Source organism: Papio anubis, chromosome 1 (assembly GCF_008728515.1).
Source record: "Papio anubis isolate 15944 chromosome 1, Panubis1.0, whole genome shotgun sequence".
Taxonomy (NCBI): Eukaryota; Metazoa; Chordata; class Mammalia; order Primates; family Cercopithecidae; genus Papio; species Papio anubis.
In genome coordinates this window covers 51,655,841-51,676,870 of record NC_044976.1, presented here as the reverse complement: position 1 = coordinate 51,676,870, position 21,030 = coordinate 51,655,841, and positions in this window count along the sequence as shown.

Sequence of the window (21,030 nt, the reverse complement as noted above, 5' to 3'; positions counted from 1 at the left end):
AAAAGAAAAGAAAAAAAATTGTAAAAGTATCTCATATTTTTTTTTGTTTGTTTGTTTTGTTTTGTTTTTTTGTTTTTTTTTTTTGAGACGGAGTCTCACGCTGTCGCCCAGGCTGGAGTGCAGTGGCGCGATCTCGGCTCACTGCAAGCTCCGCCTCCCGGGTTCACGCCATTCTCCTGCCTCAGCCTCCTGAGTAGCTGGGACTACAGGCGCCCACCACCGCGCCCGGCTAATTTTTTGTATTTTTAGTAGAGACGGGGTTTCACTGTGGTCTCGATCTCCTGACCTTGTGATCCGCCCGCCTCGGCCTCCCAAAGTGCTGGGATTACAGGCGTGAGCCACCGCGCCCGGCCAAGTATCTCATATTTTAAGAAAGTTTACTAATTTGTGTTGGCCTCATTCAAAGTTGTCCTGAACTGTGGGTTGGACAATATTGCTCTATGCTGTAGTAACACTGAACCACTTCTCATTCCCATCCTTTTCCTTACTCTGTGACTTATTTATTTATTTATTTTAGCTGTCTCTGCTGCCTGGAATGTTCTTTCCATGCATCTCTGCCTAGTAAACTCTTACTCATCCTTCAAACCCTATTTCAAAACCCACAACCTCTATGAAGTCAATCCTCATCCATCTTCCTCACTGCAAGAATGAATCCCTCCCACTGTGATTTTACAGCACTTTTTACATTCATTTACAGTTACGCACATGAAACACAACTGTATTAGGGCTTTTAAAATGATCACCTATTTAATTACCAATTCATGTCTCACAATAAATCTTGAGGTCTTCGGGCAGGGACCTTGTTTCCACTGTGTGTCCACTGTGTCTGGCACAGGCCTACTGTGGGGAGGTGCTTTGCCTCCTTTTCCTAGGGATGGCCCTGGGGTCTGGACCACATTAAGAATAACCATGAGCTGGTAGTCCAAAAAGACCATATATTGCTGTGTAAGGGTCAAGAAAATTCCTCTACTTAGAGAAAGATCCTGAAGAATACATTGTTTGTATTGAACTAATCCCCAGAGTTCTGCTTTGTTTTGAGTTAACTACGAAAAAGCAGTACATCATGGCCAGGTTAAAGTAATATTCATCTTTAAAATCAAAGTTCTGAAAAACAATGAACTTTAACTGGCTAGCAGTAGAGTTCACATTTCAACAAAAAAGAAGTCCAGTGCAGTAAGTATGACCAAAGAGAACAAATGTGAACACCCAAATATTTAAAGAAATGTCAGGAACTAGTACCTAGAGTTGGCCTGGCAGTCCCAAGTTCTCAGGTTCTATTGCAGCTTATCTGGACTAAACGGTGCTTGAAATGAGGAAATTCACAGGCAAGACCTTGAAAAGCTCTGCCTATTTAATGGGATTTGCTAAAATGAACTCTAACCCTTTTATAAATATTGAGTATGTCAGAAAGTATTTAAATGCAAAAAAGTGAAACCAGAGTATTAAAAAAAAAAATGCTCTCCCTGCCCCATAAAGGAACTTCTAAAATTTACCTGTGGACACATTAGATATTTTAACTAAACCAATCAATGATAAATTCATGGTATGTGGGGAAAAAAATCTGTTCCTTTTAACTTTACAATGAATCTGATGTTTCATTTTTGAACCATTGCTCAGAACTGCTGGAGAAAAAGAACCAATGGACAGAGCATGAAGAGCTTATTGCTTGAAGGGTCTACGGGGAGTGACAAATACAGTGTACTTTTGAAGGATCCAGAGGACCAAATTTATGCATCTCAAACATGGTCCTGGTTATCTGAGCTGGCAAGTTTCTGGGCTCCTGGTTCCAAGGATGCAATGGAGAATAGGGGTTGGGGAGGAGGTAAAGACTTCACCCATAGCTAACATCTTCTGGGGAAGGGCCCTAGAGCAGGAAGGCCCTGCCCCTCTCTGGCCCGTCTGGCAGCAGATTCCTGACTTCTGCTGCACTCTTGTGTGCATTTAGTCTTCTGAATTGAGGAAGGCTAAGCTCGACTCCAGCACCCTCCAACTGTCACCATTTTCACTGTGGATTTTTCCTGTGGAGGCAGGCCTCACCCACCTAAAGTCCCAAGCCAGTAGCCAGGTAGAAAAAGGGAGGGCAACTTTCAAAACTCTAAAATAACAACCTGGTCCAGCCTCCTAGGTGTGATGGGATTATTGTAAAAGACCAGTTTCCAGTGGAAAGTGAAACATTGCTTCCTCACTGGGTCCTTAGGTTCCAGTTTTCTTTATGCCCCTTTGCCAATTTCATTGAAGGAAAGAACTTTAATGGGGCTGTGTGTGTGTGTGTGTGTGTGTGTGTGTTCTGGGTTAGTGAAAACTTCACCAAATTCAGCCATATAGAAACCCCAGTCAAAAAAAATTTAAGATTGTAGGAGAAATGGACAAATGATGACAAATGGAGCTGAAGTCAAGAGTTTGGTATTTTAGCTAGGCACGGTCCTAGTTACTTGGGAGGCTAAGGCAGGAGGATCGCTCGAGCCCAGGAGGATCCCTCAAATTTAAGGCTGCAGTGAGTGAGCTATGATCATGCTCCTCTAGCCCGAGTGACAGAATGAGACCCCATTTCACACACACACACAAACACACACACACACACACACACACACACACACACAGAATACAGGCAGATGATATGGTTTGGATCATGGGGGCAGATTTCCCCCTTGCTGTTCTCTTGATAGTGAGTGATTTTTCATGAGATCTGGTTGTTTAAAAGTGTTTAGCACCTCCTCCTTCACTCTCTCTTCTTCCTCCTCCAGTCATGTGAGATATGCCTGCTTCCCCTTCATCTTTTGCCATGATTGTAAGTTTCCTGAGGCCTCCTCAGCCATGCTTCCTGTACAGCCTGTGGAATCATGAGTCAATTTTTCTTTTCTTCTTTCTTTCTTTTTTTTTTTTTCTTTTTGATGTGGTCTCGCTGTCTTGCCCAGGCTGGAGTGCAGTGGTGTGATCTTGGCTCACTGCAACCTCTGCCTCCCAGGTTCAAGTGATTCTCCTGCCTCAGCCTCCTGAGTAGCTGGGATTGCAGGCGCAGGTCACCACATCTGGCTAATTTTTGTGTTTTTAGTAGAGACTGGGTTTCACCATGTTGGCCAGGCTGGTCTCGAACTCCTGACCTCAGGTGATCTGCCCACCTCAGCCTCCCAAAGTGCTGAGATTATAGGCATGAGCCACCATGTCTGGCTCTCTCTTTTCTTTATAAATTACCATGTCTCAGGTAGTTCTTTATAGCAATGTGAGAATGGGCTAATACAAGGGGACAAGATGATTATTCAGCCTCTTCACATATGAAAGGGGATGAAAAAGTCTGGCCTCCAGGGACCCTGGCTGCCTGACTGAGATGCCTCTTTCTACACTCCTGGAAAGCACTCCTTGGAGGAGAAGGGAACCCAGCTGGGGATAAGGATCTGAGCTGTGGTATCTGCCCCTTTTTTCCCTGTCCCCATCCCTCCTCATGTCCCCTAGCCCATTTCGTCAGGGACTAACTGATGATGGACTTGTTATCTATTTATTTATTTATTTTTATTAAGACAGAGTCTCAGTCTATCACCCAGGCTGGAGTGCAGTAGTGTGATCTCGGCTCACTGCAACCTCCACCACCCAGGTTCAAGCGATTCTCGTGCCTCAGCCTCCTGAATAGCTGGGACTACAGGCGTGTGCCACCAACTCAGCTAATTTTGGCTGGTCTTAAACTCTTGACCTCAGGTGATCTGCCTTCCTCGGCCTCCCAAAGTGCTGGGATTACAGGTATGAGCCAGTGCTCAGCCAAGACATGTTATTTAAAACAACAAGAAGCTTTCCCCAGCAGTCTGCCTTGGTTGAGTTTCTGGATGGTTCTGTTGGCATAGCAGGTGGCATTACAGTTAGGGGTCATCCTGTACTGAGTATGCAAGCCCAAACCCATAGGCACCAATGGCAGGAAAGCCCCCACCTTCCAGGTTGGGCTGGCCAGCTCCCTTGTGGTGAGGATTCTGTGATCCATCTGGACGTAGGCTGAGATCAAGAAGGCTGTGTAATCAGCCCCCTTTAGAGCCAGCTCAGGTCTGCAGAGCAAACAATATCTGTGTAATTCCTGACCTGTGGGTAGAAAGAACAGAAGATGTTGGATCTCCGGGGACTTCCCTCAGGAACCGGCCCCAGACTTCCTTTCCAGGATGATTTATCATTTCTCTCCTTCAGGACCCACTTCCTCTAGCCAGGCTGTCTTTTCACTCTCCCTGGATTGTCACAAACTCTTTCTGGCTTCCAAAATATGGGCATACTTTTCTCATCACCTGGATTACCCTTTCTATCTCCTTCTTGCTTGTACAATTCTTACTTTCCTTTCAAGGCCTCGTTCTATCTGCCATTCCCCCGAGCCCTCCCTGACCATTGTGGCTCCCTCAGGAACTGCTCCCTCCTGTCACCTCAGGGCACTTCCCATCAGTCACTTTCATTTCCCACTCATCTGCATGGCAGTTCCTGAGACATCCTCACATCACAGACTGCATCAGGCCTGAATTCCTGCGGCGGAAGCTCACTTTTTGTGTGTATATCTTGTTATCCCCACTTGAGGGCAGTCCCTGGGGCTTCTCATACTTTCCCAGCGATGTACCCCCAGTGAGCGAGGAAAGGGGAAATGCTCCTTTGGGAGGGTCAAGGGCATAGTCCCTATGGCAGTGGTCCCCGACCTTTTTGGCACGAGGGACAATTTTTCCATAGACGGGGATGGTGGGTGGGGGGTGGTTTCGGGATGAAGCTGTTTTGCCTCAGGTCATCAGGCGTTAGTTAGATTCTCACAAGGAGCTTGAACCAGGAGGCGGAGCTCAGGCAGTAATGCTGGCTCATGGCTCACCTCCTGCTGTGCGACCCAGATCCTAACACGCCACTGACAGGGGTCTGCAGCCCAGGGGTTAAGGACCCTTGTCATATGGAATGTCTGTGCAGCCACCAATTTTTATCTCTAAAATTAGTGAGGATTTTTTGGTTTTATGTCATAACATGTCTATGTTTGTTTTAACAGAAAAGTACTTCTTCAGGTTATATGAGCTTCAATAAGTTATTCCATCTCTCTGATCTTCAGCTTCCTTATCTGTAAAAGGGAGATGGTAGTCTTCACTTGACAGAATTTATGCTACACCTAACACAGGTCCTGACATCTGAAACACCAGTCACTGTAACTTGTTTTTCACACAGCTAAACCATAAGCAAAGTCTTCCCCACATATATGAGGATATATGAACGATGCTGCTGGTTGACTGACCCAGCCCATCCAAAATACTTCTCCTTAGCTACCTTCCAGCTGTAGGCGGCTGTGTGAAATGAGATGGACACAGAATTCTGCTGGGTGTGGACTCCAGGAAAACTTTTGTCTTCTCGATAGAGAGTGGCAGAGTCGGCTGGCAAGGCCCCGTTTGCCCCTCTGCCCTTCTTTCTTCTGCCTACCTGGAGGATGCTTGGTGATGCATTGCCATCTTGCAGCCTTTGGGCCACAAACCAACATGTCAAAGGTGACAGTGTGAAAAGACAGAGGGGCCTAGAACACTGATGATTGTGTAAAGCGGCTGCTGCTCTAGCCTACAAGTACCTTCCCCTGCCTTCTTGCCTGTGAGACAAATTATTTGATGTGTATCATCTCTGTCTATGTTATATGTTTAAGCCAAAGTTAATAGTAGCCAAACAGATTCCTCACTGATGCACTATCCCCCAAAGTATGAGACATTAAATAACTAAGTTTACACAGAGACAGCCCATGAAACATCAGACAAACCAAAGTGTGGTAAAGGAATCCATTTGTAAGCCATTATCAGTTCTCAAAGTGAGTCACAGTAATCAGAAGGCCAACTTTCAACTTGAGATAATCAGAGACGGTTGTCTGCGACAGAGGTACAAATCAGATTAAACCTTCCCGTTCCTCTGAGAAGCGTGGGTGGAGTTGTTTATTAACTCTGCAGGGCAGTAGCTTGAGAATATGGCAGGACTAAGATGAGGTGGCCCTTTAAGGATGAGTGAGGTTGGAGCAAACTTGAAGCTTGAGAAGCGGAGCCAGGGGGAAGGCAGATATTAGAGAGAGGTGGAAATTAATTGATGGAGAAGAGGGAAATGAGGGGAATGAGTGGAGAAAGGGACATGCCTTTGAAACAGAGATGAAGGCAAGGATGGATTAGGATAACTTCCCCCACCCCTGCCGACTGCTCCAATATCTGTACTTCCATTGCTACTTTGCTTTCGTAACCTATCAGCTCTAAGACTGTGTTGGGGAAAGCTGGGAGCCCTTGATGGGTTCTTCTCAAAACTGTCTGAAAATTCCAGTGTTGAGACTCTGGCTCCTATTTCCATATCTGGGAATGTCGAGTTAATGATAACAGAGTTGTTGAACTCAGGGTCCCTTTATTTATTTTAAATGTATTTACTTACTTGGGAGGGGTTCTCACTCTGTCATGCAAGCTGGAGTGCAGTGGCCCAATCTCAGCACACCACAACCTCCGCCTCCCAGGCTCAAGCCATCCTCCCATCTCAGCCTCTATAGCTTGGATCACAGGTGTGTGCCACTACGCCCAGCTAATTTTTTGTATTTTTGGTAGAGACAGGTTTTTGCCATATTGCCCAGGCTGGTCTCAAACTCCTGAGCCCAGGTAATACATCTACTTCAGCCTCCCAAAGTGCTGGGATTATAGGGATGATCCACCGCGCCTGGCCTCAGGGTCCCTTTAAGGCCACATCAGTACACCCCACATGCCAACCAGGAGGGGTTACCCCACCCTTCCCAGTGTTCATATAGAATGTCTACCTTACAGGAGGCGGCCCAACACAGCAAAAGGAATGCCTGGTGTTGAGTCAGATAAACCAGAATTGCTCACATGCTTGTCATGTGACTGTAAATAAGTCAGTTCATTTCTGAGCCTCAGTTTCCTTTATTAGTAACATTGGACTAATGTTTATGCTGACTCCTTCTCAAGTTTGTTATACGAAAGGAATTTGCAAACTGCTACGTGCACATGAGAGTGTTTAAATTATTGCAGGAACCATGTCTTCCAAGTCCTGCCAAATCTACCTCCTTCATATCTGTCTCATTCCTTGACTGGGTTACTATGATAGTTTGTGACCACTTTCCCTGTTTCTAGCCTAGGTCTCCTGTAGCCCATTCTCCATCCTACTGTCAGTATAATATTTCTAAAACACAAACCTGGTAATAATAATAATAGTAACATAATAATGATAATGTTGAGGCTGAATGTTTTTTTTGTGTTTGCTATTTTCCAACATTCAGTCTTCTTAAAATCCTAGCATTCAGGATGAAAGTCAAACTCCTAACTTAGCAACCCTTCATGATCTTGTTCCTAATGTCTTCTCCAGCCTAGTTACTTACCCTTCCCTTGAGTGAACTCAAGTCTTTTCCAGCATGTTATGTTATTTTATGGCTCTTCTTATTGTTCTAACTTGGTTCTGTTCCTTCTTTAAACTCAGTCCTACCCTTACCTCCCACAGAGAAGCCTTCCTTGCCTGTGACCAATCAAGCTGGCTAAATCACCACACCCGCTGTCCTGGGCTCCCATGCAAGGCATCCCCTGCCCAACACTTGGCATATGCCCTGTCATTGCTGGTTTTTTTGTTTGTTCTCCTTGCCAAATTCACTGCCTGGCAGAGAATAGAAGCTCAACAAATATCACTGACTGAATGAATCAGAATTAGCTGGAGAGCAGAATTAGAAAGAATACGGCGCCTTAGGCCAGTGGTCTTCAGTCCTGGCTGAACACTAGAGTCATTTGGCTTGCCTATTAAAACTGTAAATGCCTAAGCTCCACCACTGGAAATTCTGATTCAGTAGATGGAGTGCAAGAGCAGAAAGCCCATACTTTATAAACCTCACTAGATCTTTTGAATGTGTAGCCTGGGTAAGACCACTGTTCTAGACCTTTGCTATTCAAAGAGTTCAATGAATTGGAATCACCTGGGAGCTTGTTAGACCTGTAGGATCTCAACCATCATCCTAGACCCGCTGAAACGGAATCCACAGATCAACAAGATCCCCAGCTGTTTCTTAGGTACATTAGAGTTTGAGAAACACTGGTCTAGTCCATTGGACTGGTATCTGCCTCATCCTAGCAACTAGCATCTGTCACTTTGTAATTTACAATGCACATTTCAAATAGTAAAAGAAAAGGCAGCTAAAAATTATTAACTGCCCACCCTGTGCTCTTCACTGTATCTATGTCATTTCATTTAATCCTCATCTTTCCCATAGAATGTGATCTGAGTTAAGTGTTTAGGTCCCTCACACGCACATCACTGAGACACAGGCTGACTTTTTTCACTGCCACGTTCCCAAGTCCCCTCTCTTCACTGCCTCGTGTTGCCATTGCTCACCAGCTTCTCCCTCAGCCTCGCCCATGCGTCTCAGTTTTTTATTGTCAGGTAGGACAGGGGACTGTGGGTGGGGCTGTTTTCTAAGAGTACGTACTTCAAAGGAGCCTGGATTTCTGAGGCCTCACAACAGTCCATAAAGCGTTGGAAATGTAAAAATAGCCCTACATCAGCACCAAGAGGTGTTGAGTCATTTCATCAGTGTAAAGTTTGTCTTGCCAGAGCTTGGATTGCTGGCTTATGTTAAAAAGCAGAAAATGGAGTCGTCCATGGGGAAGACTCTGAGCATGGAGGCTCAGTGGGCCACACCAATGTTAGGGAACCACTGGATTAACTTCTAAAAGGTCAGTCATATGGGGATAGGGATGCAACAGCTCAGATTCCAGACAACCACACCAACAGGATTCCAGAAACTCAACTAGAAACAGTTGGGTTGTAGCCCTGGTTGTCATATTCAGCTCTGGGATCCTGATGGAATGCCAACCATGCTTCTCTATAAAATATGGTTGAGTTATGGCATCTTAGATAAGAATCCATCTGCATCTCTGGAAAGGAAGGACAGTGGAGATGTGTGGGAGGCAAGTCACCCAGGTGCCGAGGCAGGAGCCCGAAGGCACAAGCTGTTCCAGTATAATAAAGAAAATATATAGAATAAGAATAGTTATACTTGAAATAGATTATAAATATGATTATATATGAATATTAATCATTAGTTTGTAGCATTACTCTTTATTCCAATATTATAATAATCTTTGTTCTACAATTATAACCTAGAAAGAACCAGGCCATGCAGAGATAAGAGCTGAAGGGACACGGTGAGAAGTGATCAGAAGACAAGTGTGAGCCCTCTGTTACACCCGGACAGGGCCACTAGAGGGCTCCTTGGCCTAGCGGTAACACCAGTGCCTGGGAAGGCGCTCATTACTTAGCAGACTTGGAAAGGAGTCTGCCTTTCCCCAGGGAAGTCAGAGAAGACTCTGCTCCACCACCTCTTGTGGAAGGCCTGACATCAGTCAAGACTGGCCACAGCCATCCAGAGGCCTAAACGTCTCCTTCTGTGCTTCTGATGCTGTGCTTCAGCGGTCACGCTCCTGGTCCACTTTCATGTTCCACCCTGTACACCTGGCTCCACCTTCTAGATAGCAGTAGCAGAAATAGTGAAAGTATTAAAGTCTTTGGCTCCACCTTCTAGATAGCAGTAGCAGAAACAGTGAAAGTATTAAAGTCTTTGATCTCTCTGAGAAATACATAGAAGAAATAATGACATAAACTGTCCCCTGTCTCCGCCTTGGCTGCCAAATAGGGAAGGGCCCCCCGTCCGGTGGACACGTGACTCACGCAACCATACCCATCATTGGAGACGACTCACACTCCTTACCCTGCCCTCTTGCCTTGTATACAATAAATAACAGCATGGCCAGGCATTTGGGGCCACTACCGGTCTCCGCCCCTTGGTGGTAGTGGTCCCCCGGGCCCAGCTGTCTTTTCTTCTATCTCTGTCTTGTGTCTTTATTTCTGTGATCTCTCATCTCTGCACACGAAGAGAAAAACCCACAGGCCAGGTAGGACTGGACCCTACAGAGATTTATACAGAACAGGAGGAATGTGCTCTAACATGGGGCATGGAAGAAAAAAATCGCTGTCTTGTCAAGACCAGACCACTGAAACTGTGGCCTTCCCGGAGCTGCTGCTTCACTTCCAAGCACTCGCTCTGTGTCAGTTGCACAGAGATAAATATGGAACGTGGCATGGTCCTCAAATAGCAGGCAAATTCATAAACAATTATATGACAGTGCAATTTATGCAGCAATAGCAGCATGACCAAGATGCTACCAAAGCACAGAGAAGGGATGCTGCTCCCAACAACCCCCTCAGTTATGCACGCCAGGAACCCGGGAGCCAGCCTAGACTTCTCCCTCACTCCATACCCCTTGACAGTCTCCAGGTCCTCTTTATCAGAAATGCCTTTGGACTCTTCATCCCATCTTCCAAGGCCCTTGATGTCTATTGCTCCCTTATCACTTGTCAACTCTGTCTGGACCTCATGGCTTGCCCCAGTTACGGCCTCATTTCCCATCTTCTCCTTTCAGCCAATTTCCCCCAACAACTGTTTGTACTTGCTGTCTGCAAACACTTAATTTCCATTCTCTGTTAAATCTGCTCCCTCAGCCTTGCACACCCACCACTCCACCAAAACTGCTCCAGTCTTCTACATTGCTAAACCCAGTGATTCTTATCTTCAGCTTACCTGACCTATCAAAATTTGATGCACACCTCCCTCCTCGCAATGCCTTCCTCCCTTGAACTCCAGGATGCCATGTCCTTCTGGTTTTCTGCCTACCTCACTGTCCACCTCCTCTCCATTATCTTTGTTGGTTCTTTCTCCTCTCCTTAACTTTCAATGAGCTCTCCTCTGAATGAGGCTTACAGATCCTACTGTCTAATACTGAATTCTTCATGCTCCCCTGAAAACTCATTCTTCCACAGCTTTTCTCCTCTAGGTAAAGAACAACTCCATTTTCCAGTTACTCAGACAAAAAAGTTAAAATCTTCCTGAATTTCTCTCTTTCTCTCCACCCCGTATACAAATCATCTGAAAATTCTGTTTGCTCTACCTTCAAAATACGTCCAGAATCAGATCACTTTTTATTACTTCTACCAGCATAACCTGGTTCAAACCATCATTGTATCTGTCGAAATGACTGCATTAATAAAAATGGCTACCATATATAGTGCTTACTGTGTGCCAGGCACTTCCCATGTGCTTTGCATATATTGATTTATTTACTCTTCACAACAGCTCCATAAGCTAGGTATCATTACACTATTACCCCCCACAATTTACAAAAGAGGAAACTGAAGGCCAGGGAGGCTGTGTAACTTGCCCAAGGTCACTCAGAGAATAAATAATAGAGTTGGTTTCCCTACTTCCACCCTGGGCCCCCATGCAGTCTATTCTCACACAGCAGCCAGAACAATCTGAACACAACATCAGTTACAGTGTGCTCCTTCTTTACTCAAAACCCTGTGATAGCTTCAAGTAAAACTAAGAACTTCAGTGCCTCTAATGTCATGCACCGGGGTTGGCAAACTGTGATTTGCAGGCCATTCTGACCCATCACCCATTTTTGTAAGTAAAGTTTTGTTGAAACACAGCCATGCTTATTCTTTCACATTTGGGCTGTGGCTGTTTGCACACTACAGAGTTCAGCAGTTGCAAGAGAGATCCCGTGGTGCACAAAGTTTGAAATATTATGTTTACTGTCCGGCCCTCTATAGATAAGCTTTGCCAACCCCATCCTACACAGTTTGCCCCCCCCCCCACCATGTCTCTGATGTTGCCCCTGGCCCCCACCCTGCCTGCCTTGATTCTGCTCCAGCCACGCTGGCCTCCTTGCTTTTCCAAGATCTCACCAGGTACCCGCTCTGACCTCAGCCTCTGCCCTCACTGTTCTCTCTGCCTGGAAGGCCTTCTCTGGGACCTGGAATGCTTTCTTCCTTCACTCCCTTTAGGCCTTTTAATCCTCTTCTCACCAGGGCCTTCACTGATCACCTTATCCAAAATTGCACCCCTGCCCACGTTCTCTATCCTCCTTCCCTGCTTTATTTTTTCCCGTTGCTTTTCATATTATCTGAAACACTATATATCGTATTATTTGTGTGTTTGTTACCTGTCTCCCCCTAGTAGAGTGTAGGCTCCCAGAGGGCAGCAGTCTTTGTTTTGCTGCCTTATAGATCTCTAATGCCCAGAACAGTCGCTGGCACAGTGTGGGCATTCAGTAAGTATTTGTAGAATACATGAAAGGATAGGAGACGTCTTCAATAGTCTACTAACTAGTTTCCCTGTCTTTGGTTTCTTCTCTCTTCTAGTCCAACATCCACCCTGCTACTGGTAATCTGTCTAAACACAGACCTGCCTGTCCTTCAGTGACCTCCACTCCTGCAGGAAAAAGGCTCCTTCTCATGGCATGTATGGCATTTTCCACCCAGCCCTGACCCTCCTCTCTAGCCCCAGCTCCACCTCCACTCCCCTCTTGGGACATAAGGAAAGAAGATGCAGAGCTGATGACTACCCCAAGATCACACTACTGGGAAGTGATGGAATTAGAATCTGAACCCAGACTGTCTTACTCCCTAGTCCATGAGCCTAACCACCAATCAAAACAGCAGCTAAACACCCAACCTTTCACCAATGCCTCGTGTCCTTCTGTGATGTTTTTGGCATTCTCTACTCTGCTCTCTGTGCCTGGAACATCGTCTTCCCTTTTCTCTGCTGTCCACTTCTGTGCATTCCTTTGGAAAACTCTCAAAATCTGACTCACAGGTCACCTCCTCTGGGAGCCTCCCTACACTTTACCTCCTCCCCTGGGCCCTGTCATGTCCAGATGTCCAGCATATGCCCAAATCCCAGCACTCACCACATGGCATGGAGGGGTCCCTATCGGCCCAATTTAAATGATAGGAATTAGAAATCGTGTGATACACGATACTAATAAAGTCTGACTTGACGCCTACAACTTTGGAATAATGCAACTCTCACCAATTAAATAAAAAGAAATTAAGGCTCACATAATTTCAAAGCCTCCTATCCAAGTCCACCGCAAATAGCGTTTACATTCTTGCCACATGGTGGCGCCACTTTAGCCGGTAAGTAGAACCCGACCCTCCAGTCAGTGTTGTCTGAACGGGGGTGTTGTTTACACACACCGAGTGATTGAGGTGGCTTTTATTCAGGTTTTATGCTTTTAAATATCTTTAAATATCTTGTAATAATGTCATTCATACATTCCATAAGCGGTAGTTCTATGACAGTGCTGAGAAACACTGCGGAAGATCAGTTAGGATGGAAGGGAGGTTGTATGTTAGATGTGATGAAACCTCATGGCATGCTCTACTGTTCAATGAGCAGGCAGCCCCCCACAAAATAAGAGATAATACTGAGAATATAGGAAGTACGGTGATAGATTGATGTTTCCCTAGAATATATTTGTCTCTTTTTTTGTCAGCGAAGGCGACGGGGTCTCTCTCTGTTACCCAGGCTGGAGTGCAGTGGTATGATCACGGCTCACTGCAGCCTCGACTTCCCAGACTCAAGTGACCCTCCTGCCTCAGCCTCCTGAGTAGCTAGGTCCACAGGCACATGCCACCATGCTGGGCTAATTTTTTTTATTTTTTGTAGAGACAAGGTCTCCCTAATATGCCCAGGCTGGCCTCGAACTTCTGGGCTCAAGCAATCCGTCCACCTCAGCCTCCCAAAGTGCTGGGATAACAGGCATGAGCCATTGTGCCCCCCCAGAATGCATTTCCATAAGCAATATTCTTCAGAAGAAACGTGCACTGAATGACATGCACTTTGACTCCGGCCCTGCATGGTAAAGATTTGTTTTTCTTGCTTTCTCAGCCGTAAGCTGGGAGATTCCTAATGACCCGGCTACAGTTGAGCTGCTGTTTTGATTAGTGGTTAGGGTTATGGGCTAGAGTAAGGCAATCTGGGTTCAAATTCTAATTCTACCACTTCCAGTAGTGTGATCTTGGGCAAGTGATCAGCTCTGCATCTTATTTCCTTATGTGTAACATGGCCACAGAACCGCACTCAGCTCATGGGGTGCTGCTTGAGAGGTAAATGGAGCCAGTCTATGAGGGCTCAGCGCAGCGCTGGGACAGTGTCCGTGCTGGCTGGGTGTGAGCCATGCTTCCCTTCCGCAGTCACATTAACGCAGCTCACAGCTGAGCCAAACCCCCAGACAGGGAGGGTTCCCATCACCTAGAGAATTGTCTCGCCCTCCTCTCTTGTCCTTTCTGACTCGGAGCTAGTGTGCTGACTGTGCTCATCTCAGAAAACCAATATGGTATTCAGCTCCTTGCCAATCTCATTTTGAACTCTGTGGGGAAAGTTTTGCATTTTTCTGCAATAGTAGGAAAAGGCCATTATAGCTCTGGTGAATCAAGGCTGGCAAGATGTCGGCAAAGCCTTTGGGGACCTGTCTCTCCCCTTTGCCGTGTCCACCTCTCCTTCCCTGGGCTGTTATGACCAACTCCTCACATCTCTGGAGACTTCACAAGGACCTGCTGCCTGACACATGGCACCCCGTGAGCCAGACTCAGAGTTCTCTCCTCCCCCACCCCCAGTCAGAGCTCAGAGAGCGGGGCTCCCTGGAGATGCCCTTGCTCCTCCTCTTCGGGAGGCACTCTTGCCATCTTTGGGGAATAGGATATTTTAGGGACAAGTAAAAGGATGATAAGGGCTGGAAGGGGCTTATGGGGACACTGCTCCTCCCTCTCCTTGGAGTGCCATTGGCTAGTAAGATTTGAGATGGCCGATTTTGAGGGCTGAGGGTGGGAGTTGCTTCTGATTGCAAGACTCTGACCCAGAATCACTAAAGCAGCTGGGAAGGCCTGGAAAAGGGAGAACAGGAACGGATTAGTCAGGCTTCTCCAGAGAAACAGAAGCAATAGGATGTGTAGATATGAAGAGATTTATTGTAAGGAACTGGCTCACATGACTGTGGAGGCTGGGAAGTCCCTCTTCCTGCCATCTGTAAGCTGAAGACCTGGGAGAGTCAGTGGTGTCACTCAGTCCAAGTCTGAAGGCCTAAGGACCAGGGGAGACTATGGTCCCAGTCTGAGGGCAGGAGAAGACAAATGTCCCAACTCAGGCAGCCAGGCGGAGGGCAAACTCTGCCTTCCTCTGCCTGTTTGTTCTATTCAGGCCCCAACAAATTGGATGGTGCCACCCACATTGGCAAGGGTTGTCTGCTTTACTCAGCCACCAATTCAAACGCCAATGTCATCCCAAAGCACCCTCACAGATGCACCCAGAAGTAAGCCAACTATCTGGGCACCCCATGGCCCAGTCAAGTTGACATGTAAAATTAACCATCCCAAGGAGGTTTATTCCTTAAGAGCTTCATCTCTGCCAGGGTTCAGAACCTTTTCACTTTTTTCCCATGGACCCCCTGTCCAGAAAGATTTTAGCTACCAAATTGTATTTTTAAAATAATCTCCTAATTTCATTTCTCCATTGCACACATGCACATGGGTGAGTGGGTAAACTGGAGAGGAGTGTGAGGGAAGATTGTCAGAGCAGAAGGTGAGACAGGAGGTACCAGCCTTCCACTGCTCTCGGATTCAGAGGTACTGGTGAGGCAGGATAAGGAAGGTTAGGAGGCCACACTGACGTGTCCCCTGGTGTGAAGCCCCGTGGGCTCCTTTCAAAGCAGGCCCCGCTTGTGCATCAGCACCTACCTGTAAGCAGTCCTACAGGCTACCGGCAGAGCGCCAGATGGTTGCAAGTTTCTGATATCTAGTACCACTGGGGAAAGAGAACAAAAGCCCCTTGTTCATGATGTGATGTACCTTCCCTAATCTCTAGCTAATCAGCACTAAAACCCCAAGAAACTATTAGCTACAAATTCCTGGCTTATGGGGGTGGGCTAAGGACTTCTCCAGGGTCTCATATGAGCAACTTGTCTCAAGGTTTAGCTTAGTGATTTTTCCTCATTTTAATAAACACACCCCTGGGTGATTTTCTGTGCTAGTGATAACATGCAATGCATGTGAGAGCATGTAGACGCTGAGTGCATACACCAACCACAGGTCAGCCTTTGCACTTGACCTCACCCGGATTTCAGGCATATGTATGTACAGCTCTCATAAAGGGAATTCCCTTGGGACACTGGGGCTGTCTCTGCCTCTGAGCAGCCCGCTCTGCCTCTCAGGGTGTACTTTCACTTTGCAGTAAACTTCTTAGACTGCTCTTACTTTGGACCCAACCCCAAATTCTTTTGTGCGGTGAAGTCAAGAATCTCAGTTGTCCCACCAGTGACACCAACTTGGTTGATGCTCTGAAAAGGGCCCTGGAGACCTAGTCAGTTGCCCTTAACTCAGCCCCTAACTGGCTGTGTGACCTTGAGCAAGTCACTTCTTTCAGCCTCAATTTGGAAGCTGAGGAGGTCTGATAGCATCATCTCTGCAGCTTCAGATGAGGGTTCTCCCCTCCCACTGCCATTCTGTCCTGTCTGCTATGCTCAAGTTCCTGAGAGACACCCAGTCTTTGTCTCTCCCATGGCTCCTTGCACAGCATCCTGCACAAAGTGGGCACTTGGTACATTATTTGATCAATGAGGGAATGATAAAAGGAGCTTCCATTTCTGCAGTATCTCCCATGGGCCAAGCACTGTACCAGGAACTTTTATGAATGTTATGTCTAATTCTTACAACACCTCAGGATAGGCATTTAAAACATTTTCTGCTGCAGGAAATTGAGTTGGTTTTATATCTAGGTTAATAGTCTACTATTATCACTGATCTATGCAATGCTCTTCTCTTTTCTTGTTTTAATCTATACCCCCAACATTATGATTTATAGTAAGATTTTTTTTTTGTTCCTCATCCATGGTTCCTGACACAGAGCTCCTAAAACACTTGTAATTTGCAATAAGAGTGCTAGGTGCATCTTTTGTTCTAATATTTTGTCTTTGACTCCAGTTTCTGACACAGAACTCCTAATCTGTTGGAATTTTCTGGGTGATAGGAGTGTCTTTTGTTCTAATTAGGTGACTCTTTTTTTTTTGTTTACTTGTTTTGAGATGGAGTCTTGCTCTGTTGCCCAGGTTGGAGTACAGTGGCACGATCTTGTCTCACTGCAAGCTCCGCCACCTGGGTTCACGCCATTCTCCTGCTTCAGCCTCCCAAGTAGCTGGGACTACAGGCACCAGCCACCACATCTGGCTATTTTTTTTTTTTTTGTATTTTTTTTAGTAGAGACAGGGTTTCACCGTGTTAGCCAGGATGGTGTTGATCTCCTGACCTCGTGATCCGCCCGCCTCGGCCTCCCAAAGTGCTGGGATTACAGGTGTGAGCCACCGCGCCAGGCGTACCCAACACTGTTTTGAAGAATTCTCCATGCTACTCTGTGTGCATCTACACAGAATGGAAGAAGTCTATTGCTTCTGCCTGCTGTCCGGAATTCCACAGGCGCATCCACTGTGGTTGACTTTTCCATTCCCTGGTGGTGAAAACCTCCAGTATCTCCCCTGTCTGCTACCATAAACACCACCACGAAGAATATCCTTCTACACATCACCGTACACGCCTTCTGGGATATAATCCAAGAGCAAGATTGCTGGGTCCAAGGGCATGTACAATGTGGAGATTATGACCCCAATTTTAGAACTAGAGAAATGATGCTTAGATTACACAAACAGCACTTGGGGATTCATTTCCAGAATTTCCGCCTCCAGAATCTATGCTAGTCCCAAGGTGTCAGCCCGCCTCTATGAATAACTAAATCTGGTCCATTCAGTGCAACACTTAATTTCCTTGCTATGTAGACCTCACATCTCAATAATGAACTGAGATAAACTGAAGGGATTGTCTAGATATCTTGGCATGACTGTGACTTGAGGAACTCTTGCTTCTTTGAATTATTGCCACTCTCTCACATGTTTTCAGCAGAACACAGTTACAAGCATGCCCCATGTCTATTGCCTTACTCCCCTAACAACCCTATGATGTAGGAATGATCATCATTTCCATTTTACAGCTAAGGAAACAGAGGTTCAGTATCACTTATTTAGCTGTAAAGTGGCAGGGCTGAGAATCAAATGCAGGCCTCTGAATCTAAGTCTAATGTAATTTCCACCACTCCAGAGCTGGTAGCCCAGGAAAATAAACCTGTTCCCCATAGCCAGGCACTTGGATGAGATCACAAAAGCTCAGAACTTTGAGCCAGCTGTTTGCAAACCCTGTCTGCAGATGTTTGGCGTTCAGCAGGGACAGCTCTGGCCAGGAAACGGAGAGAGCCCAGCTGGCACACAGAAGGGAGAGGGGCATGGTACCAGGGATGGCCCCCTGCACAGGCAGTCCCAGAGCTGCGGAGCTCCATGCTGCTGTCAGTGGGTGGCAGCAAGGCGCTGTGGCCTTTTCCAACGATGGGACTACCTGACTTCTCTCTCCTGGCTCTCGCCCCACACACTGAGAAACATTAGTGGTGGCAAGAGAGAAACCAATGCCCTCTGCTTTTAAAGTCTTCCCTGGCAAACCCCTGAAGTTGATTTTATTCCATTCTGTTCAGCTTACACAGCCCAGCATTTCACAAACACACTTCCATTAGACAAATATTAGCTCTCTACTCCGTGCCAGACAAGTACTCAGCAACTTGAGATTGTGAAATGACTAATTTCACGAACCATGAGTTACTAAGCAAGACACTTACACCCTGAGCCAATGATGATACGATGGTACCCGCCCCAAAGATGGTTGCAGGGTAAGCACATGTGCAGCACAGTGCAGATGCTAGAGGAGCGGTATTTGGTAGTATTACTTGATGTAATAAAGGAAGAAAGTGGTAAATAGAAAATATGAAGGAGTACTGGGAAGGGAACAATGAGCTAGCTCTGGACAGAGCATGGAGGTGGCAGTAGATACCACTGAGTAGAGAGGCGGTATTCAGCTGCAGGATGAGATGTTCCTGGGGCAGAGGTGCAAGGCAGCAGAAGGAAGAATATGCATAAAATTAAGATGTTCCCTCCCTCTGCAAAGAGCCTTCACCAGGGCTTCTTTCCTCCCCTCTGTAACCTGGACGTGGTTGCACTTAATCTGTTTCCAAGCCTCTCTTTCCCCTAGATTCTGAGCTCCTTGAAACCTGGGACCACGTGTTCTGCCCTTAGCACAGGATTGCACACAGTCAGCCCTTATTAGAGATTTTTTGGTGAACGAAATACACAGAGGTATAACAGAGCATGGGCTCTACAAGTAGCGGGGAAGGGTCTGCATGCCTGATGCATAGAGTAAAGGCTGGGAATGAGAGGAATGAATGCTGAGAGTTAGACCGTCAAGGGTCCCGTGTGATGGGCTGGGGATTTCCATGGATGGCTCGGATTAAGGAGTAGCAGTGAGAAAGAGAGTAAATGTGGAAAGTGGGAAGGGTGGGCCACTACACAGATTGATGGGGACGGAAGCTGGAGGAAGAAGTCAAGGATAACACTTTGCTCCATCCTGAACTGGCTTCCTGCTCTTGAATAATTCGCCATGTCTGCCAAGAGGGCACAAACATTCATTCGAATGAGGCCCCACACATTCTGCTGGTATTGATTGGCTTTCATTTTGGCAGGGAAACAGAGCCAACAGGATGTGTATCTATACCTAGAAAGAGAGAGGTCTATTTTAAGGAATTGGCTCGTGTGATTGTGGAGGTGCAAGTCAAAAGTCTGCAGGACAAGCCAGCAGCTGGAGACCCAGGGAAGAGCTACGGATCGAGCCCACAGTCAGCCTGCTGGCAGCACTGTTCTTGCTCAGAGGAGGTCAGTCTTTGTTCTTCAGCTTATTAGATGACACTCGCCCACGTCATGGAAAGCAATCTGGTTGACTCAAAATCCACCCATTTAAATGTTAATCTCTTCCAAAAACACTTTGACAGAAACATCCAGAAAAATGTTAGAATGTTTAACCAAAGATCTAGGCACCATGGCCCAGGCAAGCTGACATATAAAATTAACCATCACAGCACTCTAAGAATTCAGCCACATTCCTCACACAGTCAGTTCATCTGCAGCTGATCTGCAAGCGTGCTTTCTCGCTCTCTCTCTCTGATATCTCTATACCCCAACAGAGTCACTACAGGGAAAATCAGGGGACCACCTGATACAGTTTGGCTGTGTCCCCACCCAATTCTCATCTTGAATTATAGTTCCCATAATCCCCACGTGTCATGGGGGGAGCTGGTGGGAGGTAATTGAATCTGGGGGTGGTTACCGCCATGCTGTTCTTGTGATAGTGAGTGATTTCTCACGAGATGTGATGGTTTTATAAGGGGCTTTCCCCTTTTGCTTGGCACTTCTTCCTGCCACCCTGTGAAGAAGGTGCCTGCTTTTCCTTTTCCTTCTGCCATGGTTGTAAGTTTCCGGAGGCCTTCCCAGCAATACAGAACTGAGTCAATTAAATCTTTTTCCTGGCTGGGCACTGTGGCTCACACCTGTAATCCCAGCACTGAGGCAGGCAGATCACCTGAGATCAGGAGTTTGAGACCAGCCTGACCAACATGGCGAAAACCTGTCTCTACTAAAAATATAAAAATCATCCGGACTTGGTGGCAGATGCCTGTAATCCCAGCTACTCAGGAGGCTGAGGCAGGAGAATTGCTTGAACCTGGGAGGTGGAGGTTGCAGTGAGCCGAGATCGTGCCACTACACTCCAGTCTGGAGGATAGAGCGAGACTCTGCCTCAAAAAAAAAAAAAAAAAACTTTTTCCTTTATAAATTCACACCATCTCAAGCTGTATTTTGCCCACATGAGCCATGACACCCCATTTATCATTCTCCTCACATTCCCAGAGTCAGACACATCCGTAAGGCAGCAACTCACGAAAAACCCCTGAGAGTGTGCAGGGAGCAAATCCTCTCCACTCCTGGGTCGCCTCAAGTTCCAGGGGAACATTAACGTGTGTCTCCTCGGCCAGGGATGGAAGGGCAGGGGCAGGGAGCCAACGGTATGTTCAAATGGTGTGGTTTAAAGAGAATTAAATACAGAGATTATTTATGAAGGTGTGGATAGGGTGCAGGGAAATCCAGGTCCAATGCAGTATCCCTGAGCTAGCTAGTAATGTAGGTTCTGTTTCCACCCACAGCTGCCATGACCAGAGCCATGGGACCTTGGCAGAAGGAAGCCCTGTAATAAATACCCACCCTCACTTTCCTCCTGCCT